The sequence below is a fragment of the Dermacentor andersoni genome, chromosome 3, assembly GCF_023375885.2.
Source record: "Dermacentor andersoni chromosome 3, qqDerAnde1_hic_scaffold, whole genome shotgun sequence".
Taxonomy (NCBI): Eukaryota; Metazoa; Arthropoda; class Arachnida; order Ixodida; family Ixodidae; genus Dermacentor; species Dermacentor andersoni.
The window spans coordinates 46,627,576-46,637,168 of NC_092816.1; positions in this window are offsets into that span (position 1 = coordinate 46,627,576).

Here is a 9,593-nt window from a genome sequence, read left to right on the forward strand (position 1 = left end):
GCCTCGGTGTAGAACTGGCATCCATCGGCGACCGATCTTCTCTGGTGACCAATGAAAGAGGATGTGAATGTAGAATCAAGGCCGCACAAACCGCAACACGTGTACATCAGTGTAAGCGGATACATACATACATACATACATACGTACGCACATACATACATACATACATACATACATACATACATACATACATACATACATACATACATACATACATACATACATACATACATACATACATACATACATACATACATACATACATACATACATACATAGACTATTAATAAAGACTTTTTGAAGCTAAAATGTCAATGTCATGGTTTATGGCATCATGCTTTTAACGAAACCCCATTACCATAGCCCACATCACTACTTAGTCAGTGTAATTATTGTAGCAACTATATACTTTACACCATCCACAGCGACCGATTTTAGGCCTTTTTACAGCCATGTCACATATACCATGAGAACTTCATTGTCTAATTCATTGTCTACACCATTCACAATGCACCGTTAACATTACCTTTGCCATGGCGCTCTTTGGCCATGCATGGCCCTTGCGCCATAAAACACCACACGTCATCATAGACTATTAATAATATCATGTGAGCATAAACAGCCCGCAAAGAGAGAAGTAGGCTAGCAGTTGGCTCCTGAGAGACATACCAGGTTCACCAGCTTGAAGTGGTTAAATAAATTTGGGGTTTTAGGCGCAAAAAACCAGATTTGATTATGTGACACGCCGGTGAGGAACTACGGATTATTTTGACCACCTGGGCTTCAATAATGTGCCCCCAATGTACGACACACGGGCGTTTTTCTCATTTCCCCTCCATCCAAATGCAGCTGTCACAAACGGGATTCCATCCCACGCCCTCGGGCTTAGTAGCGCAACGCCGTAGCCATTACTCTACCACTGCGGGTGCTTCAAGATGAGAGAAAGCATGTATACAGTGTCCTGGCTGATGTCATGCAAATGCAAGTGCAAATGAACAATCACGTGCAAGAGCACATATGAAGAGGCACGTGTTGAAGAAGCACAAACGTCAAAGCGAAAGTGCTTGATTCGCGCCACGTAAGTAAACACATACACACATGTGCACAAACACGCCTACACACGTAAGATTGTTGCTATAGCAATAATAATATGGACTCTCCATGTCAATTTTCGCCGTCGCCGTCAACGTCCCGTATAAAACAAAGATGCGATGAGGTCCCATGGCGGTCCGCGCGTCGTATGCTATGGGAGCGAGGAAAAGCGTGCGAGGTTGAGGCGAGAACGATGGCAGCTTGATGCGCGCCGTCTTCCCGCGCGCCCAATGTCGGAAGATACGTGACGAGGAGCGCGTAGCTGGAGGAGGGGGGCGGGGTAAAGTCATCGTGCGTCTCCTCCTCTAGCCCAGCCGTGGCTGCTCATGGCTGTCCGCGCAAACTGAGCGCATACGCGGCCCACGCCCCCTATCTTGGCGGGTGCGAATCTTAAGGGCGAGCCGAGATGGCTGGTGCCTTTGTGTGTGTTGTGTTCCCGCGTGCCTGTATGGTTGGAGGTCGCGTAGTCTCCACATTCCGAGACGCAGTGCCGCGCAAAGCAATGTCCAGCGCTTCGTTCCAGCTGCGCAGCGCTCTTCATGACGCCAGCGTTGTAACAGCGAGTGTTGGCTCCGTTAACATCGAGTGAGATCTGTTCATGTATTCCTGTGCGCGTGTGACACCATGCTTACGTAGCGAATGCTTTCTGCATTCTGTACGGCCGATGAAATTACGAACCGTACTTAGTGTAGTTTCCTAACACTTTTTATCGCTGTGTCTGCGCGAGGGGAGCTCCCGTGATTTTCTGTACCGCGCGCCGCGTTTCCCAGACTATCGACGGTTTGAACAACTTAAATTATAGGGCTTTACGTGCCAAAACCACTTTCTGATTATGAAGCACGCCGTAGTGGAGGACTCCTGAAATTTCGACCACCTGGGGTTCTTTAACGTGCACCTAAATCTAAGCACACGGGTGTTTTCGCATTTCGTCCCCATCGAAATGCGGCCGCCGTGGCCGGGCGGATTCGATCCCGCGACCTCGTGCTCAGCAGCCCAACACCATAGCCACTGAGCAGGTTTGAAAAACTTAAGGCTTTCGCCTTAGTAATATTCTTACTTATAATGGTGCACGGGAATGACTACATACAGGTATATTAAAAAGCGCATATGCGTTTAGCCCTGCCAAGGACGAAAAACACTCCGTGCCAGTTTATATCGTCGTCGTCCTCATCGTCTCTTCAGTCATGATAGGCGTGCTCAATTCGTAAATGACATAACTCTTCCGTAGTAACATTCCGCGGCTCTGCTTTCATCCCCTCCTGCTGAGCGCGTCGGTGAATCGACACCCAGCCTCCTGTTCAACGAACCGGAAGGAAGTTGGCGACGGCGAGAAATCACGACAACCACAGCGATTGCTCCGTCCGACGACTCGTTCATGCACAAACAGGCGAAGCCGAGTTATAAGGGCCCCGAAACGCCTGGTCGGTTTGCGGTCGCCTAATAATTGGAAAGCCGTTACGTTCGCCTTCTTGACCTCCGGTCTCTTTTTTTTTCTTCTTCTTCGTTTCTTTCTTTCCGTTGAATGCGGACATAGCGGAGCGGTTGACGTCGCAGTCTTTGAAGCAGCGGGGAGCCGACTCTCACGTCGGTGCGGCTTCCATTGTCCATGTGAGAAACGCTAGGCTGCAGAACGCATTGAAAGCAAACCGCACAGCGAGGTTATGCAATCGGCTCCATCACACAAAGACTGATGCTGAGGGCAATAGCCTACTTAACCGCTAGGTCACGACTGCTTGTGTGTGTGCGCGTGCGTGCGAGGTGCGTGGTGCCTACATGCAGTGTTGGCGAGAAGATTTTACAGTTGGCAGAACCTATATATTACCGCGAGAGATTTGTCAGTGCGCTTTGCGCATATGCTCTGGGTGTGTATGTGAAGATTCTGAGCGCGTTATTCTTACCTATCATACAGAACAGTATCGTATGGATGTCGCTAGCCGTCACGCTGCGGCGTGCATGGAAAGCTCCTCTATACTGCTGAACACAAGGTCATGGTGTAGGTGCCCGGGTCGTGGCGGTAGCATTCTAAAAATAAGAAGATAATAGATTGAGAGGAACCTTAAAGTGATACCGCAGGCCGTCACGCTTAAAGCAAAGGCTTCTATATTACACAGCCCTCGATCCAGGACCGCCCACCAAGTGTCTCTCATAAGGAATAACACGAGCCTTGCGACCTCGTGCATTAAAAGAACAACGAGCAGCTGCGCTCAGTGTCAAGCAAACAGATGAAACATATCCGCGGAAGAGGCGGGAAAAAAATCATGGTCGATGAGCAGACGACGCTGCGATGACACGGCCGCGCCCTATATTTCCATTCGCGCCGGGAGGCCTTCCACTGAAAGTCAGTGTTGTCCTCGCATTCCGCCCTTGTCCGGTATAAACGCGAGAACCCCTCTGTAGAATAAAAAGAAAGATAAGACCTCCTGCCCCCCCCCCCCCCAAAGAAAAAAGAAGAAAAAAAAAACGCGGAACAGAAATAGGTGATGGAGCGTGACATCATCCACAGACGCGGATCTACTTCGATCTATACATACGGCGAGCCCCGTATACAACGCACGTCGCTCCCACCACCCATCTTCAAAAAAGGTTCCCCGCGGGAACCCCATACACCAGGATCCGATGCAAGATAGAAACCACCGCTAGGCGCTGCGCGAGAAGTGAGCACTAGACGTCATCTCCATAGGAGCAGCGGCGGAGGCATTTACGGCGGCGACACGCGCCGTACAAGCCCCGCGACGACACACACACACACATCCAGGTCAACAATGCGGGGCCGCACCGTTTAACCTTTGACCTCAGCGGCGGGGCCGGGCCTAGCTGCCTCGGCGTAGTACTCTTCGCATGCGAAACGCTCCGTCATCCCGAAATGCTCTGGGACCGACCGGCTCGGCAGGCTTGTCGACGTCGATTTGGACGATCATCGCCTCCTCACGCGGCGCTTATCAGATCTTCGCGAAATTGGCCGGCGCCGACCTCTATACGCAGCAAGTAAAGCGACCATCACGTGTGCTTACACAGTCCACGCGGTGTCAGACACGCACACAGACGCACGCACGCACGCACGCACACACACACAAACACACCCACAAAAAAAAGAGAGAGATGAAGAAAAGATGTGTGCTGTCTAGATCTATATCGTACGTAACAGGTACGCAAGAAATGATGGAGAGCGTTATGCAGCGTGCCGTGCATAACACGGCGTTTCACGGAATCACAAAGCGAAGCGCGCGGGGAATGGAACGGACGAGGTGTGTATGCCAGAGATATGGCGGCCGGGGGATTCCGCTGGCCAAGGCCGTTGGTTGCTTTGCGCTGCCGCAGTCTTTTTCTGTGCGCTATGTCCTGCATGCGCCCCCGATAACCTCGGCATTGCCTCTACACTTTTGCCTATTTATTGTTTACTTCGTCGCTCCTCGGCGTATCAGCTGTGAAACGGTTTCGCGCGGCATCGCGTCCCTCGCTGCATAGTGCTCTTCGGAAACGCGCGGTGGAAATTACCATATCTGATAGCGAAGTGGCACGCTTCCTGCCTCTCGACGGTTCTTCTGCGTTATTTACTTTACGGCCCAAGCGCGGGCCGTGGCCTCCAACTGCAATTACACTCGGAGCAGGAAAGAGACATATCTCAGCAAAGGACTCTAACCACGTGTTCTCTACGAAAAAAAAAGCTTTCCACCAATGACAAAAAAACGTTGGTGCAAGAAAGATGACCCAGAAGAACCTTCACGGTCATGCACGCACTCCGAAAAAGGAGGGCTATATATATATATATATATATATATATATATATATATATATATATGTATATATATACGTAGCGTTCGCGAGACCATTAAAAGGGCGTTTCCCCAGGACGTGAAGGGCTCCTGCATTTGTATGCAAAACGTGACGTACCGGCACAGCACAATTCGCTGTGCATTCAGACACGCCGAACAGGATGTAAAATAAACGAGAACGAACGAACGAACGAACGAACGACGACAGCCATCTGTATGAACACTATGAATAATGCGTGACAGCTGACAATCGGCGCTGACAGAACGTCAACAAGCGCTGTTATGCTTCGTGAGCGGCATGGAATCGAATCCTAAGACGTATGACAAGTTCATTGATAAACGACGGAGCGCATCTTTCGAAACTTGGCAACCCAGTGCAACAGCTGCTCCACGCAACGCCTTATTTTACGAGGAGCAAGCCAAACCCTCTGACGCATTCTTACCACGCAAAAAACGCCATACCCGGCTATGCTATCTTGTCGCGCTTAGCCAGGCTGCCGCCCAGGTGAGCCACGTGATAAAACGCCTCCACGTTTCAGCGTTTGTTTGCCAGGGCGATACGTATAGGTAAGAAAGACCCGAAGGATTCTGTGCGATGGCTTGCTAATACCGTGCAGCATTGTTAGAAGCAGGCACATACGCCAACCGTTGCCATAGCCATGTCGTCTGCTCTTATAGGTCTGTATAAGCAGACGGCACCCCAAGGTATGCTAGGTGGGAGGCTTTCTGAAGACGTCGATAGACAGGTGTGTACCGATGTCTGTGCGGAGAGGCGTAACTATCCGCACTTGCACCTTTCGCTCTTGCAGAGCGGTAAACAAAACGACGCAAGGTGCGTTGAAGCACTTAGATGAGGTCAGGAATTCAGTGGCATCAGTGAGTCATGACGAGAGCCTGAAAAGTGTTAAACAGACAAGAAAACCTTAGAAACTTAATCGAGAAGGAAACTAGGGGGCACCCTATAGCGCCAGCAGATAAGTATACGAAGGATCGAGACGCGGACGGGCACGAAGCTCCCTTTCGTTATTGCCTGCTGCCTCTGAAGGGCCGTCTGAATATGTTTACCAAGAAAGCTTACAAGCACGTCATTGACGAAGAACTTGACTGAAAGAGGTACGTGTTTCGTTTCCCGATGTATATTAACGAAACAAAAGACCACAAAAAAGGAAATCGCTTACGTAAAAATGCAGAAAGCGCTACGATTTCTTTGCTAAGTTGTCTCACTTCCTTTTTACTTAATATTACAGTAGTTCTAGAAACCCTCTGTTCAAACTACGGCTGTAAATCACAGCTCGAAGCTCTGTCGAAAGCGTCCGTCACTTTCCTTTTATGTGCCTCGGTCAGAACTCCGGCAGCCCCTCGTACCCTTACACAACGCTGCCCGTTTCTAGTGACAAGGTAACGCTTATTTGACCTTCCGTTCGTTTTCGCTTTCGTCTTAACTGCGCATCTCTTCGTGGGGGACGACCACATGCAGTTGTGTACACAAACGGCTGTATCGAAGGACCGTTCGTCGCATTCGAAAGATTGGCCGCCCACGCGTCTTCAGGAGCTTCGCTCGGTGGAACACCCACAGCGAGGGGTGTATAGGGGGACCGACGCAGTTTCGATTAAAAAAAGAAGAGAGGGAGAAAGAAAGACACGCCTGGCACTCCGGCAGGAGGTGCGGGTGTCGCAACGGGTCGCGTAGATTTTTTTTTTTTCTTTTGTCGCATCGTGTATGGGGCGCCTGTTTACGACTGCGTGTGTGTGCCGACGAATAACTCGGCGAACTCGAAGTCGATACGCGGCTTATCGCGGGTTGTCTTGAAACGATCTCTTCTGGCGATATGAGCCCTTTTCTGCGTCGCATAGGCCGCTTGCGTGTGGCATGTACTATCCGACAGCGACAGTGCTGTTCGAGTGAGAAGGTTGGTCGGCTTGCTCTGACTGACCTATTTGGACAGTTTTAATGGCGAGCTTCACCGGCGGCGAATTTATATGTCGCAGGTGCGTCGGCTCCGCTTTCTTGGTACACAGGGGCAGGTGAACGCGACTAGAATAATAGAGTGAGCAGTTTTGCCCGACGGGACGATGCGAGCACTGCGACAGCTAGCTGTATAGACCGACGGTTCTATAGGAACTGTTCCTCTTTCCTTATCTCAGCTTTGATTGGAGCCTTGATATAGCGCAGAAAGCATAGGGCATGTTTTATCACTTTGTCGCAGCATCCACGCAGAGGTAAATGAAGACGCCGCCATACCCTGTCTGAATGGGGCCTTGGACTTTAAGGGTAAAAGAGGAAAGTTTGGTATATTCGCGGCTGTAGAATAGTAAAAGACGGCTGGTTTATTGGGGGCTTAGAAACAGGGAACGCGCAGAATGAAAATGCGTTAATACGTTAGCGAAATGAATGCTTTCCAGGTTCGTTGGTTTGTGAACATAAACCTTGGATCTTGAGGGCCGACAATAGATGCAGAAGATAGGCAAAAATAAGGAGCGTGCTGGTATCAACCACGACTCTTATTCGATATGGGTGCATATCCGTCCGTCCGCCCATTCATCCGTCCGTCCGCCCGTCCATCCGTCCATCCAGAGGTAAATGTGGAAGTAGTTCAGCTGACCAATTCCTACTTGTGTTTTAAAATTAGTTGAGGGGAGAGATATACTTAAAAGCAAGCGAAAGACAGGGAATATAACCGTAGGATATATGCTGTTTGCTATCCTGTACTGGGGAAGGAGAAAAGCGGTATAAATGATTAAAAGCAAGGAGAAAATAGAGTCGATCGAAGGACAGAATTAAGAATGTACAATAGTCTGTGCAGGCACTGCAATTTAGAACAGTCTGTGCAGGCACTACATCGTCATAAACAATGTCAATGCTCCACTGAGTCATAAAACCCCACACAGTGCACAGTCACAATTTTTGCCACAATTAAGTGACTCCTGGAAAACGCGGCAGCGCCGTATCGTCTCGCGCTAACGGACGGATAGGCCAGTATATTAATTTTGCTTTCTGTGAGTGGGCGTTTGCCCAGCTTTGTCTGTATAGCGTGGCTCTGAGAGCGACTGTTGCTTGCTGGTTGAAGCGAGGGCACTCGCAAAGAAAGAAGTTGCGCTATTTATTCACCGCGCCTGAAGAAGTCACAAAGTGCGCCATTGGCCATTCCAGTCATGGAGGGGTGCGCATTTGAAAACGCTAACTCCAAGCCGTCGACGGGCTAGAATGGTGGAGTCACGTCGTGTGAGGTCGGAGGGTAATATGAAGTTGAGGATAGGCGAATGAATCCAACTATGGAGAATAGTAAAGAATGGCGGGAGGATATGTGGCACAGAGCAGAATAAATGTGTTATTCGATGAACGTTCATCCGTTCAGGTCGCCCTGTATGGCGTTACAAGGAAATACTGTAAATAACCAACTCAGAAGCCAGGATTGGAGGCTCGTGTTCGTCACCTCTTAACAGTGCGTCGGACACGAGGCCTGTCATCTGTTTTCATATGAACAATATGACGTAATGAACTTGAGCAGGTTCGAGACACTGTCCCCTCTATTGATCACCACTGCAGAGTGGACGGATGGGTCCTCATGATGAACAAAATATACATGAATACTCGTCCTCCAAGTACGCTTGGGATTATATTATCTTTGTTATTGCTATTGTTGACATCATTGTCATCGCCGTCGACGTTGTTGTTGATGGTAAATAAAAAAATGCACTGAAACCTGAGTTTACGCAAAACCTTTAGTTAAGCAATGAAGGGACCTAGTTGGTGAACGTTCATGGTTATATTGCGCTCAGTTTTACACAGACGATATTAAGTGAAGGACATGGACGGACGTAGCGGCTACGTCCGTCCACGTCCCGTCCGTCACTTATATCGTCTGTGTAAAACTGAGCGCAATATAACCATGAAGCAAAACCTGATTGAAAAAAAAAAACTTTCGATTTAACCAAACGCCTTCAATTCCCCGACATATATTTACAGAACCTAGTGTGTTGAAAACCTCGTAAGCAATTAAGTTGACTGAACGACTCGACCGATTTAAATAAGTTTGGAGAGAAATAAGGGGAAATATGGGGGAAATATGGGCATAAAGCCGGGTTTCAGGTGACGGACACCATATGACCCGTTGAAGGAGGTTTGCCGTTCACACGAAGAAACACAAGACGCTCCATACGGACGTGCTGTTTATGATAAGCGCGACAAGAGCGTGGGCAGTTAAAAATCACACATTTTTTTTTTTGCTACTGCTCTTAATAAATAGTACGATGTTATTCGCACGGATGTTTTAGGAGATATCGGCTCAACGAAGTTTTTGATTTAACGAACTAATTATCAGTTCGCACCAACTTCATTAAATTACACCTATTGTTCCTCTGGGTTAAATATAGCGTTATTCCCGCGGGTGTTCTCAGTGTTTGCGATTCAGCGAAGTGTTCGATGCAACGAAATATTTCCCGGGTCCCACCGACCTCGTTAAATTAACGTTTATTATCACATAAACTTATCCCACTCGTGGCGAAAGCGCTGGACACGATGTCACAGAGACAGGACACAGAGCCAAATCAGGCTAATTAAAAAAATAATCGTGGCGTTTAACGCGCCGAAACTGCAGAGTTCCTAACCTACTGCGCAGTTGGCTTAAGTCTTCACCAACATTTTAAACTCGTTTTGACTTTACTGCACCGTCGTTTTCAACGATATTATTGGCACGAGCCTCGTGATAGACGTGGTAATGGAGGGCT